The sequence below is a fragment of the Neophocaena asiaeorientalis genome, unplaced genomic scaffold (assembly GCF_003031525.2).
Source record: "Neophocaena asiaeorientalis asiaeorientalis breed wild unplaced genomic scaffold, Neophocaena_asiaeorientalis_V1.1 scaffold225, whole genome shotgun sequence".
In the NCBI taxonomy this organism is placed as follows: Eukaryota; Metazoa; Chordata; class Mammalia; order Artiodactyla; family Phocoenidae; genus Neophocaena; species Neophocaena asiaeorientalis.
This window is the reverse complement of record NW_020172364.1, coordinates 7,479,033-7,497,056: the sequence shown is the minus strand read 5'-3', so window position 1 is coordinate 7,497,056 and position 18,024 is coordinate 7,479,033.

Genomic DNA, 18,024 nt, shown 5'->3' with positions numbered 1-18,024 from the left:
CATTGATGAAATCTTAAGACAATGAACAGTGAATCTGGTTCCAGATTTTGAGTGAGTATTACTGGTTTGCTAAGGTGAGCAAACATTAATTTAATAGAGGTTTTGAATGCTGAATTCTTGGTGATTGGCTTCAAGGGGGAAAAGGTCTGTAAGAAGTGCTTACAAGAAACAGGCTTACGGGAGTAAAATGAAATTTTATGGGAAGTTTAAAAAGGCCAAACCTTCAAGAGGTTAGTACTCAGGAGACATAAGCAAACCAGTTCTCTTGGACCCCACTGGGATATTTTTATCTTAATACTAAAGAAACACACTGCCATCAGTGTCAGCTAATCAGAAAATGTGGTTAAAGTTGGGAATCATCTGACTTAAGACATTCATTTGCCAGTCAGTAGGCCAAGTCTTTTCTCTAAGCATACCTTTCCCAATTCCAGAGGTCCTTCTCATTTTTCTTGACTAAACCACTCCCATAACATATACTCCATTATTTCCAGTTTCAAGTGTTTTTGTTTTTATTTTGTCTGCTTTTGTTTTGTTTGTCTTAATGGAGGAAATCTTTAAAAACTTGCAGAATTCTTCTAGATTTTAATTTTTGTCATCCTTTACAGTTGTTTCACCCACAAATTGACTATAGAGTATTTTTTGGCAACTCATCCCCTTTAAGCCTTTCCAAAGCAATTAATTATCATTGAAACAATCTCTTTATTTTCACACTCATACTTCATTTGTTTGCATAATATTTAAGTTATATAATTACATTAACTGATACAATTGGCATAAATAAGTTTGGGGAGGAAAAGTCAACTGACTCTTGGTAAGCATACAGCCCACCTGATGGGAGGAGATGGGCACAGGACACCAGAGAGCAGCCTCACAGCCATGAGTATTTAGTGTGCCGTGGGCATCTGTCAGAATGCTTTACAAAGGGGTTTGAGGGCTTCTGTCAGCTAAGTGGGAGTTACGTCTACTGACTAATGAGTGTTCCTCAACATGGAAGAGGAGAGAATGAGAACTGAATTCCTGTACCCTGAATGCAGAAGCAGTATATATCTGCTGTCTCCATGTCAACAAGGGTCTAAAGAGACACTAAGTGTAACTCTAGGAAAAGAGTTAGAGCTTACATCCTTCACTTTCTTGGAAACCTAATTCTAAGATTAACTTGGCGATTCGTATGAATTTTGGGGTGATCCTAGACCCTTCTGGCGAAATCTAAGGAGGTTTTTTCTCTCTCTCCAAGAAAATTCACAGAAGCGGTAACAACTACAGGCAACTTCAGAAAGCTCATAGGTCTCCTGGTGCAGCCTGATCCTATAGGATTCTGAAGATCCCCAAATAGGGATTACTATTCTAAAAGGGAGGAGTGCTTTTGCAATGGTAACAGTGCCACCGCTTGGGAGGAACTCTGTGCCAAAATACAATGTACACTTGAAAATCTTAAACATTGGCTCTGGACCAGCCCTTAGAGATCACGTGGTTTCCCTCGTCTTAATAAACTGGGGCTCAGAAAGGACAGCAGTTTGTCTGAAGTCATCTGTCCATGAAACAGTGCTCAGAACAGAATAAATTATTTTTCTGTACTCTACTAGCTTAAGAAAATAACCTCTCCAATGGCTAGTGAACAGGGTCGCAGGTGCATTTGAAGCCTAAATATCCGGCCAGAGTCCATCTTCCAGATTCACTGAAGGTGAGAGATTCTGGAAGGTGTAAGAATTGGATCCTGAAACTAGAGCACCAGCAAAAGGTCCTGGGCTCCACTTCAAGCTTTACTACAAAGTCACTGATGCTGGAAGTCATTTCTATTCATGTTTAATTAGTCTCATTAGATAGTTTGACTAGGAAATTTCTAAGATTCATTACCAATTCCCAGGAAGAAGTCTGGGTTTTTTCCTCCTTTTCTTGGCCTTTTTTCCCTTTCGCACAACCCAGAGATGATGGCCACTAGGGGTCAGACTTGCAAGAAAGAGCCCAAGTCTTGGTTTTTGTTTTTGTTTTTTTAAATTGGGAGAAAATGAGAGATCTCTAGCCTGGCAAGTACCACCATGTTTAAACTCTTTCAACATGGGAGACTCTATTATATTCTTAAGACTTCTAAGAAACAGAGGTTTCCACAACCCTCTCTTCCAAGAAAGTCTTCCTTATAGTTAATGTAGATCTCTCAAATATAATTTGAATCTCTTACTGCAGTGCTTCAGTGGATACTGGTAATTCCTGGCTGTTATCCTCTGGGTAAGATGCATGTTCTTCTGAGCAAGCATCAGTTTATGTCTCACTCTTTCAATAAGTACTACCTAACCACCTGACACTGTTCACAGGATACACAGACATGGACCAGCCCTCAGAGAGTTTTGATGATCTCCAACATCTCTGGTGTTGGCTCTAAAGTTCGGTGATGAAATGAGATTATGTGTCATTTTCTGAGGTAGGGCCTCATTTTACACTTTTCAAAATAGAGGAGTCACAGTAAATGTCCCTTAAGCCTTGTTCATGTCTATGGCTGTAGGATTCTATGGTTCTACTTGCTGGGCTATTCTAATCCTAGTAGCCTTCTTTCAGAATTCTTTCTTTCAACCATCTTAATTATGCTTTATACTTTGTTTCCCCTCAAAACGTGTCCATATTTTATGCCTCAGATGCACCTTTTCTCTAAGTATTCTTCTCACCCAGAGTTTACCATCTGTACTCATTTTCCAGGCTCTGTTCACCTAGGAGCACAGAGGGTGCTTTGGCAGAAGGAGAGCCCAGACACATGCTCCTCAGCTGGACACAGCACAAGACCCTCAGCCTCTTCCCATCCCACAAGGAGCTTAGTTTAGTTGTTGTCTTGTTTTTAAAATACTTGTTCTATATTATAAATTCTCTGTATATGTGTAAAAATTTCAACCAATAAAACAGTGTCTAGGGCTTCCCTGGTGGTGCAGTGGTTGAGAGTCCGCCTGCCGATGCAGGGGACACGGGTTCATGCCCCAGTCCGGGAGGATCCCACGTGCCACAGAGCGGCTGGGCCCATGAGCCATGGCCACTGAACCTGTGCGTCCAGAGCCTGTGCTCCGCAACGGGAGAGGCCACAACAGTGAGAGGCCCAGGTACCGCAAAAAAAAAAAAAAGTATCTACATTCAAGAATAAAATTTCCCATTTCTTCCTCTTGCTCCAATTGCATGTCTCATAGGTAAAGACTATAAACATTTTGGTGACTTTACCTCCATATTTTTTCTTTTTGTACACACACACACAAGCTTTTTGTTTTTACCAATTCAGAACTCTCAAGGAGGTATGCGCACTGCTTACTAAAGATAGCTTTTTAGTGGGAATGAACTGCCAATACATACGGTAACAAGAACGAGTAACTGAAAACGTTACAGTGAATGAAATTAGACTTATACAGACATGTACATACTATATTATTCCATTTATATGAAGTTCTAGAACAGGTCAAACTAACCTATGGTGAAAAAAATCAGAATAGAGTTTCTCCCTAGCTGGGGAAGACAGGGATTGACTGGGACGGGACATGTGAGAACCTTACAGGGTGATGTTAATATGCTATATATCCTAGTAGCGGTTTGGGATACACAGATGTACTATATGTCAAAATTCAGTGAATGTGTAATTAAGACTGTTCATTTCATTGTATATAAATGTATATTAAAAGAAAAAAGTCAACAAATATTGGTCTCTAGCTAATGACATTCATGCTGAAGAATTTAAGAAGTGTACTGTTATCTGCAAATTATTTTGAAATACATAAAGTGTGGATTGATGGATAAAGGAATGGATAAACAGATAAATGATAAAGCAAGTTGGTAAAATGTTAATGGTAGAATCTAAGAAGTGGATATATGGGTGTTATGAAATTATTTCATCTTTGCTGTAGGTTTAAATTTTTTCACAATAAATGGAAAAAAAGAGTGCCTTAAAAATTTTTTAAACATACAAATAGAATAGACTATTATTGATAATTGATTATTATTATTGATAATAAAGATAAGTCATCACATCTTTGAGCCCTTAAGAAATAGCATAAAAGCGAGAGGCCCAATGCCGTCCTCTAGATCCTCACAAATTAGTAGCTACATCATTCACATAGGCTCCAGGAAGAAGAAAAAACTCTCAGGAAATAATAGTAATAGCTACGATACATTGGACACTCCTGCTATAAACTTCAAATACATTATGTTGCTAAATCCTTTCACTGTGAAAAATACTAGTTTTCCTATTTTAAGGAAAAACACGATAATAAGTCTTGGACTTAAGGCAACTAACTCAAAATCACACGACCAGTGAATGGCTGGGCCAGGATTAAAATTGAGTCTTACATAACCCCAAAGCCCATGTTCTGCTCACTAGAATACACTCTCTCTCACACAATGCCCCTCCTGGCCTCTGCCTGCCAGGGAGAACCACAGACCTGGCATCAAGGAATGCAGAGGATGCAGAGAGAGGGGTCCCCAAAGTTATAATGGAGCAACAGCTGTCTTGGTCACTTGGACTGCTGTGGTGACGGCTAAAGTTAGCTCCAGAAACCCTCAGCATCAATCAGTGCAGGCTTCGACATGAAGTGACAACCTCAGGCTTTGTAGAGGAAGTTAAAGGCAGTAAACTCTAAGCCAGCAGTAAAAATTAAATGTGTTCCGATGTGTTGGATCAAAACTTGGAAACCTCATGGGTTCCACCCTCCCCCTTCCCCACATAACAGCTGCAAATGTTTGTTTTATTTCTCTCACATCTGGCCAGCCCATGTGTAAACAGAATGAAGGGTCAGTGTGAGGATCTCTGAACTCCTCATTTCTCACAGCCTCTTAAGGATATAGTGAAATGGGACAGAGCCTGAGTTAGGAAATGTTTCTTAATTTCATTGGGATTTAAGCAGCAGTTTCCAAAGGCACGTTAGGATCTCTTACATATGGGTCCTTTTTCACGCCTTCGTAGGGAGGCAGTGCTGGGGAGTGGTGAGACCTCTGGATTGAGAATTGGATGACCCAGATTCCAATCCGGGCTCCTCCAATAACTGCCCTTGAACTTTTGGGAGATTTTTTCTTTCTAGGTCTCATTGTACCATCTGGGTTATAAGAGTGTGAAATCCTCTCTAAGGTTTCATCCAGCTTTAATATTCCATTTTTCAGCATAATTTCAGTGTTTACCATATTACTGCCTCTATTTATTCAGTGAGTATATTCCTAGCCACTGCCTTTCCATTGTCTGCATGGTACTTCAAAGAGTATCAACCCCCAAAACTTTTTAAAGTTCAGTAACTTTCGCCTTGTTTCCCTCCAAAGAAAATGTTAGAACTAAACTCAGTGCTAAAGATAGGGTTCAATCTACCAATTATTGCTTCTGTTTAAAAAGCTAATTATTTAAGCAAGATCTTTTGCCTTGTTCAAAATTATAAGCAGATTAAGTATTTGCTGAGCCTGATTTTTAATGTGAAATGTATGACTTTGATATTCAAATATACTTTTAAAAATTTCAATACATTTTCATTTCCTAAAAACTAGATCAAGGTAAAGTTCTTGTTTAAAATAAGCATGCTATTAGCCTTGATAAATGAAATGCAAACAAAATAATGCATTATGAATTTATAAATACACCTTGAATATAAGGTAAAGACTGTTGACTTAATTTAGTGAGCAATGAATGGCTGATGACAGTTTTTAATCTAAGGAGTAATACAATCTGAGATTAGAAATTGAGTTATTTTAAGAAATTGCTCTTTGAAACGCAGCCAGTAGGCCTCAAGAAAGTAGAATCCATACTTTTATGCCCATTTCACTAGACCCAGTTTCCCCTCTTTAAATCCTATTTTTCCACCCCAAGATGATCTTTTAGGCTGAATTACCACGGTGGATTCTTTCCCCAAATACTAATCAGCAAGATGAGACAAAAGAAAGAAATTGAAATAGAGGGAATGAGAAATGGAGAGGCAAGAGAACCTCGTGAAATGGATCCATCTTATTTTGAGCTTGTATTTAAATAGGGGGAGCTCGGAGCTTGCCTGAAGGGGAACCCATGTCTCAAGGAAATCCCAATCCTTTTTCATCCTTTCAGAGTCCCCGTTGGCCCCATTTCCAAGATGGTTGAGACTGCTGGGGCCTGCTCCGGTCCAGCAGAGGGCACTCTTGGAACAGAATTAAGGACAGTGGTGGGAAACTCCGGGAGGACAATCTCAACCTCCTTCAACACAGGGCTGGCTGGTGTTATCTGAGCCTTCTGGGCTGACCTGAAAGACAGATCATTGGTCCTTCTTGCCTTGTCATGTAGAATTCTGCCACAGTCCAGTTAAACTGCTGAAGACCCCATTTTCCAGTTCTACCTCTCTTCCCACTACCAAGCAAAAAAAAAAAATGACTGATCCTTAAAAGATAGGAAATGAGCTAAGAAATGTGGCATCCAGGTGACTGCACAGAAAAGCTGCTGAGAGCTGAGAAATCAGGAGAAGGTTAACCAGGTTTGGTATGTGTCAGGGAGAGTCAAAGCAGCTTAAGCAAAATCACCTGTCTGCCTCTCCTTACCTCACCATCCACAAGAAAATACCTACATTTTTTTAAGTGGTGGCAGATATCATGGACAGAGCCCAAATAATGACACAAAATGAACCTTAAATTAGGAATGGGTAGCAGAAATCCACAAGGGTTTTTGAGCCCAAGGATGATGCAATCAAAGCTTAGCAACTGGGTCGCCTAGCAGAAGATTTATCCATTGCAACCCAGCTAGTAGCCAAAAATAAGCACCAAGGAATAGTGCAGATCTGGGGTCCAGTCCTGGCTCTGAGGCTTCTTGGCTCTGTGTCTTGGGCCAAGTCCCTTGGGTAAGTCTCTTTAAGCCTCATTTTCTTCGTCTATCAATTTAAGGAGTTGAATCACACAATCTGTCAGATTCGTTTCACATTTTATATTCAGAGTATAGGTTTCTGGCATCTTAGAATTACAATTTAAAATATTTGGGGGGAATCCATGTATGGCAGGTTAAGGGTAGCTGTCCATTCATTCAATCACTCATTATTCAGTGAACACACATGTCCTTCACAGAATAACTTGTGTCAGACTTTCAGCCACATCGCCACTCCCCTCCAGATATGCCCTTCATTCACCAGCAGTAGCGTTGTGGTGTGGGGCTACAGGTAAGGGAGAAAACATCAGTTTCTTAGCTGGTTTATAGACTCTGAGGTGGATTGTGGAGCTCCATCAGTCAACTCATGTAGAGACTTGTAGGCAAATAGAACATGAGTACTAAAAGGGACCTCAAAGTTCAACTGCTTCTCTCCCCCATCATTTGATAAACGCTCGGACACAGATCTCAAGACAACATAGTAATTGATAGAATCATCCTGGATTATTTAGCCCTTATGGGTGAAATGTCACTTTCACCATATAACCTCCATACCTGCTAATCCCATAAACTCACTGGATTATTTAGATTTTCTTCTTCCAATTATTATTGGGTCCTTGCACTGCTTACAGAAAACCACAATCCCTTCAAAACTTCTGACACAAAACTGCAACTCAAACAAAGGAGCACTAAGAAAATAGTTTGAGTAAAGGACGTTTTCACTAGGGATGCTCTGATATTTTGATATTTTGCTTCAACTAAAGTTAGGAGGGCTTCAGTCAGTTCACTAGTCATAAGTGGACTTATTTCTCCACTTCACACAATGACTCAGATCCAGCTGAACCCTCATTTATTTATTTATTCACTTATTTACACAAATGTGGAAAAAAAATTTTAGGAAGCTTACAATAAAAAGCATACATATTTTTATAAGATTTTTAAAAATTAATTTATTAGTTATATTTGGTTGCATTGGGTCTTCGTTGCTGCGTGAGGACTTTCTCTAGTTGTGGCGAGCGTGGGCCACTCTTTGTTGCGGTGCGTAGGTTTCTCATTGTGGTGACTTCTCTTGTTGTGGAGCACGGGCTCTAGGCCGTGCAGGCTTCAGTAGGTGCAGCACGTGGGCTCAGTAGTTGTGGCTCATAGGCTCTAGAGCACAGGCTCAGCAGTTGTGGTGCGCGGGCCCAGCCACTCCATGGCATGTGGGATCCTCCCAGACCAGGGCCCGAACCCGTGTCCCCTGCACTGGCAGGCAGGCTCCCAACCACTGCGCCACAGAGAAGCCCAAGCATATGTATTTTTAAATCCAACTATAAGACAGGAGCGTACATTCAATTATCCCTGAACCTAAAGGAACTATTGCAAACCCCAAAATGGCCCCCAAAAACCCCACTTTTAATAATATATTCTTCTTTACTATATGAGTTCACCGAGGGTTTTCTATGTGGGTCTTTACCTAAGACGATGTCCCAATAGCACCTTCATACTAAAGAATCTTCTAGGTGCCAGTCTTATAGTGGACCTGGGTAAATGGCAAGGCATATTGTCAAGTCGTATTTTAAAGGCAGAGTTCTGAGGCCCCGAACCACGTAGTCCTGGATGGTATAAGCCTTCCTGGAAACCTAACACAGGAGAGGGCAAGATCCAAAGCATCTTGAGGGGCAGCCGGTTAGCATGAACCTCAATTCAGTCTTCTCAAACAGCAGCTGTCTCAGCCCGACTAGGAAGTAGACAGCAGACAAGTCTAGACAGAGGGTGCTGACCAGGCCTTAAATCCAGATGTGCTGTGTTGGGACCTGAAGAAAGATCTCCAGGTTCTGGACAAACAGGGAGTCCTCCAGACCTGCTTAAGCTCTTAAGACTGCTCAGGCTTCCTACCTGAAGACCAAGGCTGCCAGACATAGCTTTGTGTCTAACAGAGCAGTTACCACCTTCCCCACACACACACAGGCTATTTCCTGATGGTCTTTACTGTAGCATCACAGCATGTTCAAGTTACTCAGGGCCATTTTACCCATTTATTTTACAGAGATGGAAACAGAAGCTCAGATGGAGGGGAGCCGTCATTTGCTTAAGGCCAAACTGGGATGTGACAGATGCCAGCTCCTGAGTCTGCCCCTCCATCTGACAGATGTGTCTCACTAAAACGCACTGCAGATCGTGCCATACCCCGACGGAGTCCCCTCCACTGATCCCCCGTGGCCCTCAGGAGAGAGTGCAAATGTCCCCACCCAGCATTAAAGCCCTCCGTACAATAGTCCTGTTTGCTTTTTATTGCCATCTCCCTGTTGCCCTTCTTGATTGCTCCCATGACTCTCACTCCCACTCACACAGCCCAGACTCATTCCCAGCTCCATCTCCAGACTGATTCTCCCACCCACTTCCAGTATCAGAGAGGTCGTTCTCAGTGAACTGAGGTGTTCCAGAAACTAAGGCAGCACCCTAAAATGGCTTCACATACCCTCCATGTGCGCCCCTCCAGGGAGTCCAACATACACCGACAGGACATTTTTACTTTTAATCATACTTTTTTGTATAATTACCAAGGCCTCTTAAAGCCTCAGCCCCCACCTGTGTGGTAGGAGTGGCAAATACACCCATTTTATAGGGGAGATGAAGGAAGTGAGACCCAATGCCGAGAAAGGGCATATGATTCATGCTCCAGAAAGCAGTGAGTCAGAGGAGAAGGCGAAAGAAGACCCAGCCTTCCTGACTCTGGTGCGCCATTCTCAAAGCCAGGCATCTTGCCTGCTGTTATTTCCAAAGGCTTGGTGTCTTCAAAAATAAGTCAACAAACACTCAGCCCAACAGGCTGACTTTTGAGAAAACTTATGATGCAAAAGGCGAGAGACCATATCCTTCCTACCCTCTGAGCCATACCTAGAATGTTAACTACGTATTTTGTAATAAAGCAACTCTGAGCTTTCCAAGTTGTGACCTCCTAAGGCAACTACATAAATGAAAGTAATTCTGAAGAGTGGGACCGTTAAAGAAATTGGGCAAGACCACAAATCCAGCTGAGGCTGGAAATGAGGGCTTCATCCCACAGACCAAGTGACCTTCTCTAGAGTTTGATACATATTTCCAACACCTGGCAGCTGTCCGACTATTGAGGGGCTGAGAAGCATGGGAAGAATTGGAGTAAGCCACTTCTAGTTGGGTCAGAACATCTGTAATCTTGGAAAGGCTTGTCAAAAAGAAAGTGGCAGTAAGTCCTTCTGTAGTTCTTCCGGAGGGAAGAAGACAACCAAATACCTCCAGACTGGAGAAAAAGGTAGGGCTGAGAGCCCCCAGGGAATTGGGTAAGAAACAGCTCTTATATATTCTTCACAACAGTTCACACATTTATTAAGTCTACTCATGTGCCAGGTACTTGGATAGAGACCCGAAGTAAGGTGACCACAGAATTGTTCATCCAAACCAGAGCACTCCAGAGTGAAAGAGGGAGCCATTAATTATACTAGGGCAACGGGCATAAAGTAGGAAGGCAAACCAGGATATTTGGTCACCTTAACCTTCAGAGCTGAGATCAACAATAAAGGGTCCCTATTCATAGAGAAATATCTACTCCATAAGAAGGATATAATAAGCACAAAGATGGCTGGTTATACTGAGACAGTATTAAAAAGTCCCAAGAAGAGTTGAAAGAGAAAGATATCACATCTCTAGACTCTTTCTAAAGAGGAGTTGTCATTTGAGCTGAGTTTTGAGGGATGCAAAGGATCTGCATGTATGGTAATGAAATGTCAGTCTTCCAGGTGACTGTAAAAAAGAAACTTTGGTCAATCTCCAGTGACAGGGGAGCGTGGGCCTCCATGGGACATGGTGAGGAGGTAGACTGTATCTGCTGTGGCTGCAGTGGAGGGCGGAGTGAACCCAGTCAGGGATGAGACAGGAAGAATGCTGATGCCCGGTTGCACTTGGTTTTAATTTTGTGAACACCACCAGGGATGAGCTGTCCTCCTTTCCTAAGTGGGGTTGCATAAATCAGCTTTCCCGGTCTTGGACTTGGGGTGAGACTACCCAGATGTTCAGACTCACAGGGCATAGGCTGCTGTCGTTGTCACCAGGCCAACTGTCTTCCCTCCACTACGTAAGGGTGTCTCATCATTTGAGGAACTGCTCGACCTCTTCTGGTTTCAGTACCAAGCACTTTCTCTCTCCATCCAGCCGCTGGAGAAGTGGGTTTGGACGTTAGGGGGAAGTGTCTGTTTGGCAATCCAACAGGGCTAGACAGCTTGGGGGGGGGGTGGATTTTAAGGGCTTTCCCCTTGTGAGTATTCAAACCTTTGAAGCTTCTTGGTGAGACTACTTCTATTCCTATTTTTCAGGAGTACACACGAGTGCAGAAGAAGTTTGGACCTTGGGGCTTTCAGAGGAGTCAAGAGAGACAGAACGTCTGTGCATCTGTGACACTTAAGCAGAGCTTTGCAGTTTGTAAGTGACATTCACATTTGAGCCTCACAATTTTGAGAGATAGGTCAGGAAGGTGTTATTGTGGCCGACAGTTGACATATAAGGGAATGAAGGAGCAGAGAAATGGGTGACTCATCCAAGGTCACGCAGCAAGTGACAGAGCTCAAGTCTCCTGGAGCCAGGCCCTGTATGCAGGCGGCCACCCCACAGCCTGTTCTCAGAAAGCAGACGAGAGGAGGGGAAAGAGGAAGAGGAGGCCGAGTGGGAGGAGGGAAGGAGGAAGAGGGAGCGTCGCGGAAGAAGGATGGCAAACCCTTCCCTCTAGTCGTGGGGTCCGGGACGGACCTAAAACCTTCTCCTTTAATCCTTTCCCATTCCAGTCCCATTTTTCCTCCTGGACCCAATAAAATGGGCCCGAGGCCGTGCGGTAGGGAAGGGCTGCCGGGTAACGTCTTCCCAGAGGCGCGAGCTTGGCCCCGCGGGGTGGCCCGGCCTTTCAAAGGCCACTTGTACACTGGGACGCGGCGCAGGGGCGGCCGGAGAGCCCGGGCCAGGAGGAGGGGCCAGGCCTGCCTTTGGTGCCTAGAAATCAAAGCAGCCAACCTTGGGCTTTTTCTTCCCCTCACACTGAGGCACTTTTATTGGCGAGATGAAGGGAGGCAAAGCGGGCCTACAGTCCTCGCTTTGCTTTTGGAGGTTAATGACCCAGTTAGCAGCTCTTGGCTGCGTTTCCGACATTTTGCAGACATCAAGCCCCGCGTCTCTGCCAAGTACATTCTGTTCCCTGGAGCTCATCCAATGCATCTCAGATTACTATGTAATGCGACAAAGAGGGAGAGGTGGCTGGGAGGGGCGGTCCGCAAGGTGAGGATGCGGAGGGCGCCGGGGCCCCGCAATAAGTGAAGGAATCCTGCGGCCGAGAGCCAAGCCCCCGACCCGGGGCGGCGGTGGGGTGGGGGCCGCCAGGAACTCCGGGCGCGGAGGGCGGGGAGAGGAATGATAAGGGGAGGGCCTAAGGGAATAGGCCCCGCCCCGAAGCCCTTCCCCCTGCAGCGCCAGCTGTGGCCGCAGCCCGCACGCTAATTATAGACGTGAATGGAAAGCGGCAGCTTTTGAATGATCGTGTTGCTCGCGCTGCCTTTGGAGGCTGAGGAGCAGGTGCTGCCCCGCTAGATACAAAGTGATTCATTGAAAAGCCCTCTGTCACGCACGCACGCTCACCGACGTGCACAAATCCTCTGGCTCTCTCCCACCACCTCCAGGCAGTGCTTCCAGAATTGGTTTTAAGAGGCCTGGGCCTCGGGGTGGGGGACAGAGACGGGGGTGGGGTGGGGGGGCTTTTCCTGTCTCTTTCACCCATCCTTCGAAAACTCCCCGTGAATAACAAGAACCTTAGGCCTTTTCAAGCTGTGGGAAAGTAACATCTTGTTTTACGGATGGTGAAACTGAGGCTGGGAGAGAAGCTGGGATGTCCCCAGGGCACAGGATGAGTCAGTGCAGAGCCAAGAGAGCCCGGTCGCCTGACGGCCTCTCCCTTTCCCTTACCAGGTTGGAATCTGAGCAGAGTTCACTTCAGTGACATTCATTTCCAGGCATGGATCCTTCCTACGTACATCCATCCTTCCCCCTCCCTTCCCGGTTCAGCTCCTCCCCCATCCTCCCCCGCACCTCCACCCGCTCCTACACATAAAACTTGCTAGTGCCAGCTGATTCTCACTGGTAGGTTTAATACTTCCAGGCCTGGAAACTGGGTAACATGGAAACCATGCCCATCTTCCTGTCAGGTTTGTGGGAGTCAACCTGATGTGCCCTCTGTCAGCATAACCGCGGCATAACCACGTCGCGAGGAATTCCACAGGCGGCAAAACCTAGACGTGTCTTCCTCAGGGTCTCATGTGCCCCTAGCACCCACAGTGGGCCGAGTGCTCTCACGAACATCATGACCTAACCCAGGCCACACAAGCACAGCAGAAAGTCGTATGTCCATTTCACAGAGCCCCTGTAGAAATGGAGTGTCGTAGGGGGAAGTGACCTGCTCACAATCTGCTGATGAGTGGCCAAGTTGGGAGCCAAACCCCGGACTCCCACCCATGTCCTGGGGTGTGTCCAGTACTCGTGCTGTGGTCTGCAAGGGGGAGCAAGGATCCACCTAGTCATAGAAAGGGGTCGCTCAAAGTGACCTGGGCATCTCCAGCATGACCGCTGGCCTCCCCTCCCCATGATCTTGGGTCACTGCCCCAAATTCTTGCCTCCATCCTAGGCCATGGCATGAAACTGGGCACAAACAGCTGCTGCTTTCCCTAGGGCCAGAAGTCTCCAAGCCTACTCACTGCTCCTGACTCCAAAAAAAAGGCCAGCCTCACTCACTCTGGGACTTATCTTAGCCCCTTACCTTTGCTGACCACTCTGGACATAACTCTTTGCCTGTGTCTCCCCGGTGCCCTGAAGATCTCCACCAGATGGATGAATAAAGGAGCAACAACAAGTACCACGCTGAAAAAAAAAGAGAGAGGGAATAGGTGTGCAGGATATTCTAATTGTTTTGTACTTGCCTCTTGGAAGCAAGGCACTGTATCCTAGTCTTTGTAAGTCCCCACCCTGCCCAACATACACAGGGTCCAGCCCAAAGAACTGAGCAGAGCAGACCCACAGATGTTAAAGAATCATAAAACTTTCACATGGCTGAGGAAATCTGTATATACCTAGGCTGGCCATTGTCATGTGTCTCTGACAACACAGATGAGTGGTTCAAGCCATGTACAAGACCAGGCTCTGCCCTGATCAGTTGTACGATATCGAGAATATCGTACAATTCTAATCTCTAGTTCTCAGTTTTCTCATCTGTGAAATGGGCATGATTCTACTTCTCTAGTTCTCAGTTTCTCTCTAGTTCTCAGTTTAATCTCTCTAGCTCTCAGTTTTCTCATCTGTAAAATGGGCATGATTCTACTTCATAGAGGTCTAACCGAGCAGTCCTGGCAGTGCTGATCCTATGTGAATGATTGTCTCTACAATCACTACCTAGTTTGGAACACACATTCAGCTATGGGTACGTTTTTTAACCTCCACATGCCTTAATGTCCTCATGTATAAGATGAGGATGATAAGAATACCTCTCTTATAGTGTTGCATGAATTAAATGAGCTGATAGATGTAGAGGGCTGGAAATAGTGCTTGGCACAGAGTAAGTGCTCAGTACACATGGCTGTCCTTTTTATTGGAATTAGATCTAATATATGGATCTAATATATGGAAAGTCCCTAGCATATTGCCTAGCAGAGTGTCAGCACCTAGTAATAATAATAACTATTATTATTTCCTCACCTATAAAATGAGATTGTAATAGCTCCTCTCACACAGGATTGTTCTGAGGATTAACTTAGATAATATCAATATATATGAACTCTCCTTGTAAAACTATACAGGACTGTTCACATGCTTCACTATTAACTGTGTTATTGGGGTACTGATTCAACACATACTTTGTGTTACCTGCACCTCTTATTTGAGATTCAGAGATAAACAATATCCATGTGTTCAAGGGGCAGATAAGCATGTAAGGCCTAGGATGGGTATAACTATATATAACTATCCCACACCAGGCAGAGGGTGACGAGCTCTCTGACTAGCACAATAAAGCGAATGCCATGAGGCATCAGGGAAGGAAGGCAAGCAGATACACTGAGGCAGAAAGAGGAGTTCAGGAGTGGCTGCAGCAAGGATATAGGTGCATAAACAGAACCTGGATGAATGAGCAGGATTTGGACAAGTGAGGATAGAGGTGAGAGAAAGACATTCCTAGTAAAGGGATCAGAAAGAGCAAAGGCCCAAAGCAGGAATAGAAAGGGGGTAATTGGAGAACTGCAAGCACGTCTGTGTTCAGAGAACAGAGCCTGACAGAGAAGGGCCAGGGAGGTAACCTAGGAGGCCAGGCACCATAGTCCCAGGGAGCCCAAGAGGGCCCTGTGATCCCCACTGATAACATGGAGCAACGATGTGCTGGGGACCGTCTAGGGATGAGGATTCATGGTCAAACTGAAGAATCCCATGTAGCAGAAGTGCAGACAGAATGGAGGAATGCTTTTGCAGGGTCAGAGCTGAAACGGCAGGAACTGGGATGGTTTCATAGCTCCTTCAGAGCACCTCTCAGATTTCATAATTGTATATTTACTTTTGTGTTTCGTTCTTTTTTTTTTGCGGTACGCGGGCCTCTCACTGTTGTGGCCTCTCCCGTTGCGGAGCACAGGCTCCAGACATGCAGGCTCAGCGGCCATGGCTCACGGGCCCAGCCACTCCGCGGCACGTGGGATCTTCCCGGACTGGGACACGAACCCGTGTTCCCTGCATCGGCAGGCGGACTCTCAACCACTGCGCCACCAGGGAAGCCCTTGTGTTTCGTTCTTTATTTTGACATGTAAGCTCCCTGAGTGATGAGAGTAAGAGTCTTTCTTTTCTTATTTATCCCCAGTGTCTGCCATGGTGACTGACACATAGTAGGAGCTCAATAAAGACTCACTGAGCAAATGTATGCTCCCTTGATTCCAAGGCCAAAAGCACCACCCACGTGGTCCAAAAGCAGTCAAAGGATTCTCCGAGGTTTTTCCTACCTTTTGCTTCAGCAAACAGGTGTCCCCAGGGTTAAAAATTCGCTGCACAGGAGAGCTGGACTTATTTCACAATCCTTCAGATAGGTCTATTTTTAGAAAATAAGATCAGAAAGAACTGGGAAAAAAGGGAAAAGAAGAAACCTGGAGCAGATATAAAACTCCTCCTGTAACTCTCCATCTCTTCCTAGTTACCTTAATTAGCATCTTCTGTTTTTAGTCCTTGCTTTCTAAAAAAGGAAAAAAAGAAGAGGAAGGGAAGAAAGAAAGAGAGAAGAAAAGAAATTACCCAAGAAAGCTATGAGTGTGATCAACTGTTTGTTGTCTTCTCTACCCCTCTATGACCTGGATCCCTTCCCAGCTCAAGTTGGGAAGCAGAAAAGAAATCCAACTGGTTTCAGTTGTTAAGGATTTGGGACAGGCTTCTGGCTGATATAAACTTTGCCTACTCTCTTATTTCAGCCTTCTCTAAAATATCAACGTCATTGCCTTTCTTCCTCTCTCTTGGGATGGTAATTTGGTGCTACGGTCCTGATCAGAGGCACAGAAGGCCAGAGGTGGAACAAACAGAACCTAGAGGTTATTTGGTTCAACTCCTTTATGTTATAAATGAGAAAACCAAAAAAAAAGAGAGAGGCAATGAATTCTCCAAGATCATCCAGCTCCCCTGTGATGGAGAACAGGACCCAAGACTTCAAATTGCAAGTTGAGTGCTCTTTCCATACTCCATGAAACCCCCTTTAATGAAGTAACATTCATATGGTATCACATTCATATTTCCCTGAAAAAAAAAATAAAGATAGCTTTGAAAGAAGCAGATCTGGGTTTCAATCCCAGTTCTACTATACACTAGCTGTGTAACCTTAGGCAAGAAGCCGGATCTTCTACAATAGTAACAGCCATCATTGCTGGGCACCGATCTTGTGTCAAACTCAGGAAAGTTAAGAAACTGGTCCAAGGCGGTACAAGTTTGAACCCAGCTTAGTCTTATTCTAAATCCCATGAGTTTTCCATTGTACTACACTGCTTCTCTATGCTTCAGATTTCTCATCTGTAAAATATGGGATATTTTTAAGAATAAATGAGATTAAAAGTGCCTAGAACTGGGCTTCCCTGGTGGCGCAGTGGTTGGGAGTCCGCCTGCCGATGCAGGGGACACGGGTTCGTGCCCCGGTCCGGGAGGATCCCACATGCCACGGAGCGGCTGGGCCCGTGAGCCATGGCCGCTGAGCCTGCGCGTCCGGAGCCTGTGCTCTGCAACGGGAGAGGCCACAACAGTGAGAGGCCCGCGTACCGCAAAAAAAAAAAAAGTGCCTAGAACTGTACTTGATGTATACAGTAGTTGCTCTATAAACAACAGCTCTCATTATTTTGAACAACACATCTTGAATACATGTTACACCTGAGGTCTTACCATTTTGATTACAGTATATTACTCAAGAATGTTAGCTGCTATCAGTCATCATCACCATATTCATCAGCCTCCCCACGCCCGGTCTCAGCTTTCCCCTGACGTGTTCTCTCGAGGGGTTGGGTTCCAAACATGGAACATCTAAGCAGAACAGGTAAGGCAGTGTGGGACCTGAACCCACCTACTGGTGCTGGAATGCTGAGCAGACAACTCAGGTCTGGCAACAGAGCTACAGCCATTCACAGACCAGGCAACCGAGTATCCAAGTGCAGATCCTCTGGGGGGCAGAGTACAGGGATTTGAGATGGGCAAAGCCAAAGGCAGACAGACCACGGCTTCAAAGACCAAATCATGGGAGCAAGGTCCAAGTTACCATTTCTGGCAAAAGCCAGACAAGATGGTAGCTAGGAGGAAATAAACCTGGGTAGGAAGATCACCAGAAAAAGAACATAAAAACCAGGATTAAAGCAAAAACCAGTTGGAAGCAACAGAGATTAAAATGCACCTAGGGGGACTTCCCTGTTGGTGCAGTGGTTAAGAATCTGCCTGCCGATGCAGGGAACTCGGGTTCGAGCCCTGGTCCGGGAAGATCTCACATGCCGCGGAGCAACTAAGCCCGTGCGCCACAACTCCTAAGCCTGCGCTCTAGAGCCCGTGAGCCACAGTACTGAAGCCCGCCCGCCTAGAGTCCGTGCTCCGCAACAAGAGAAGCCACTGCAATAAGCCCACTCACCTCAACGAAAGAAAGCCCACACGTAGCGACAAAGACCCAA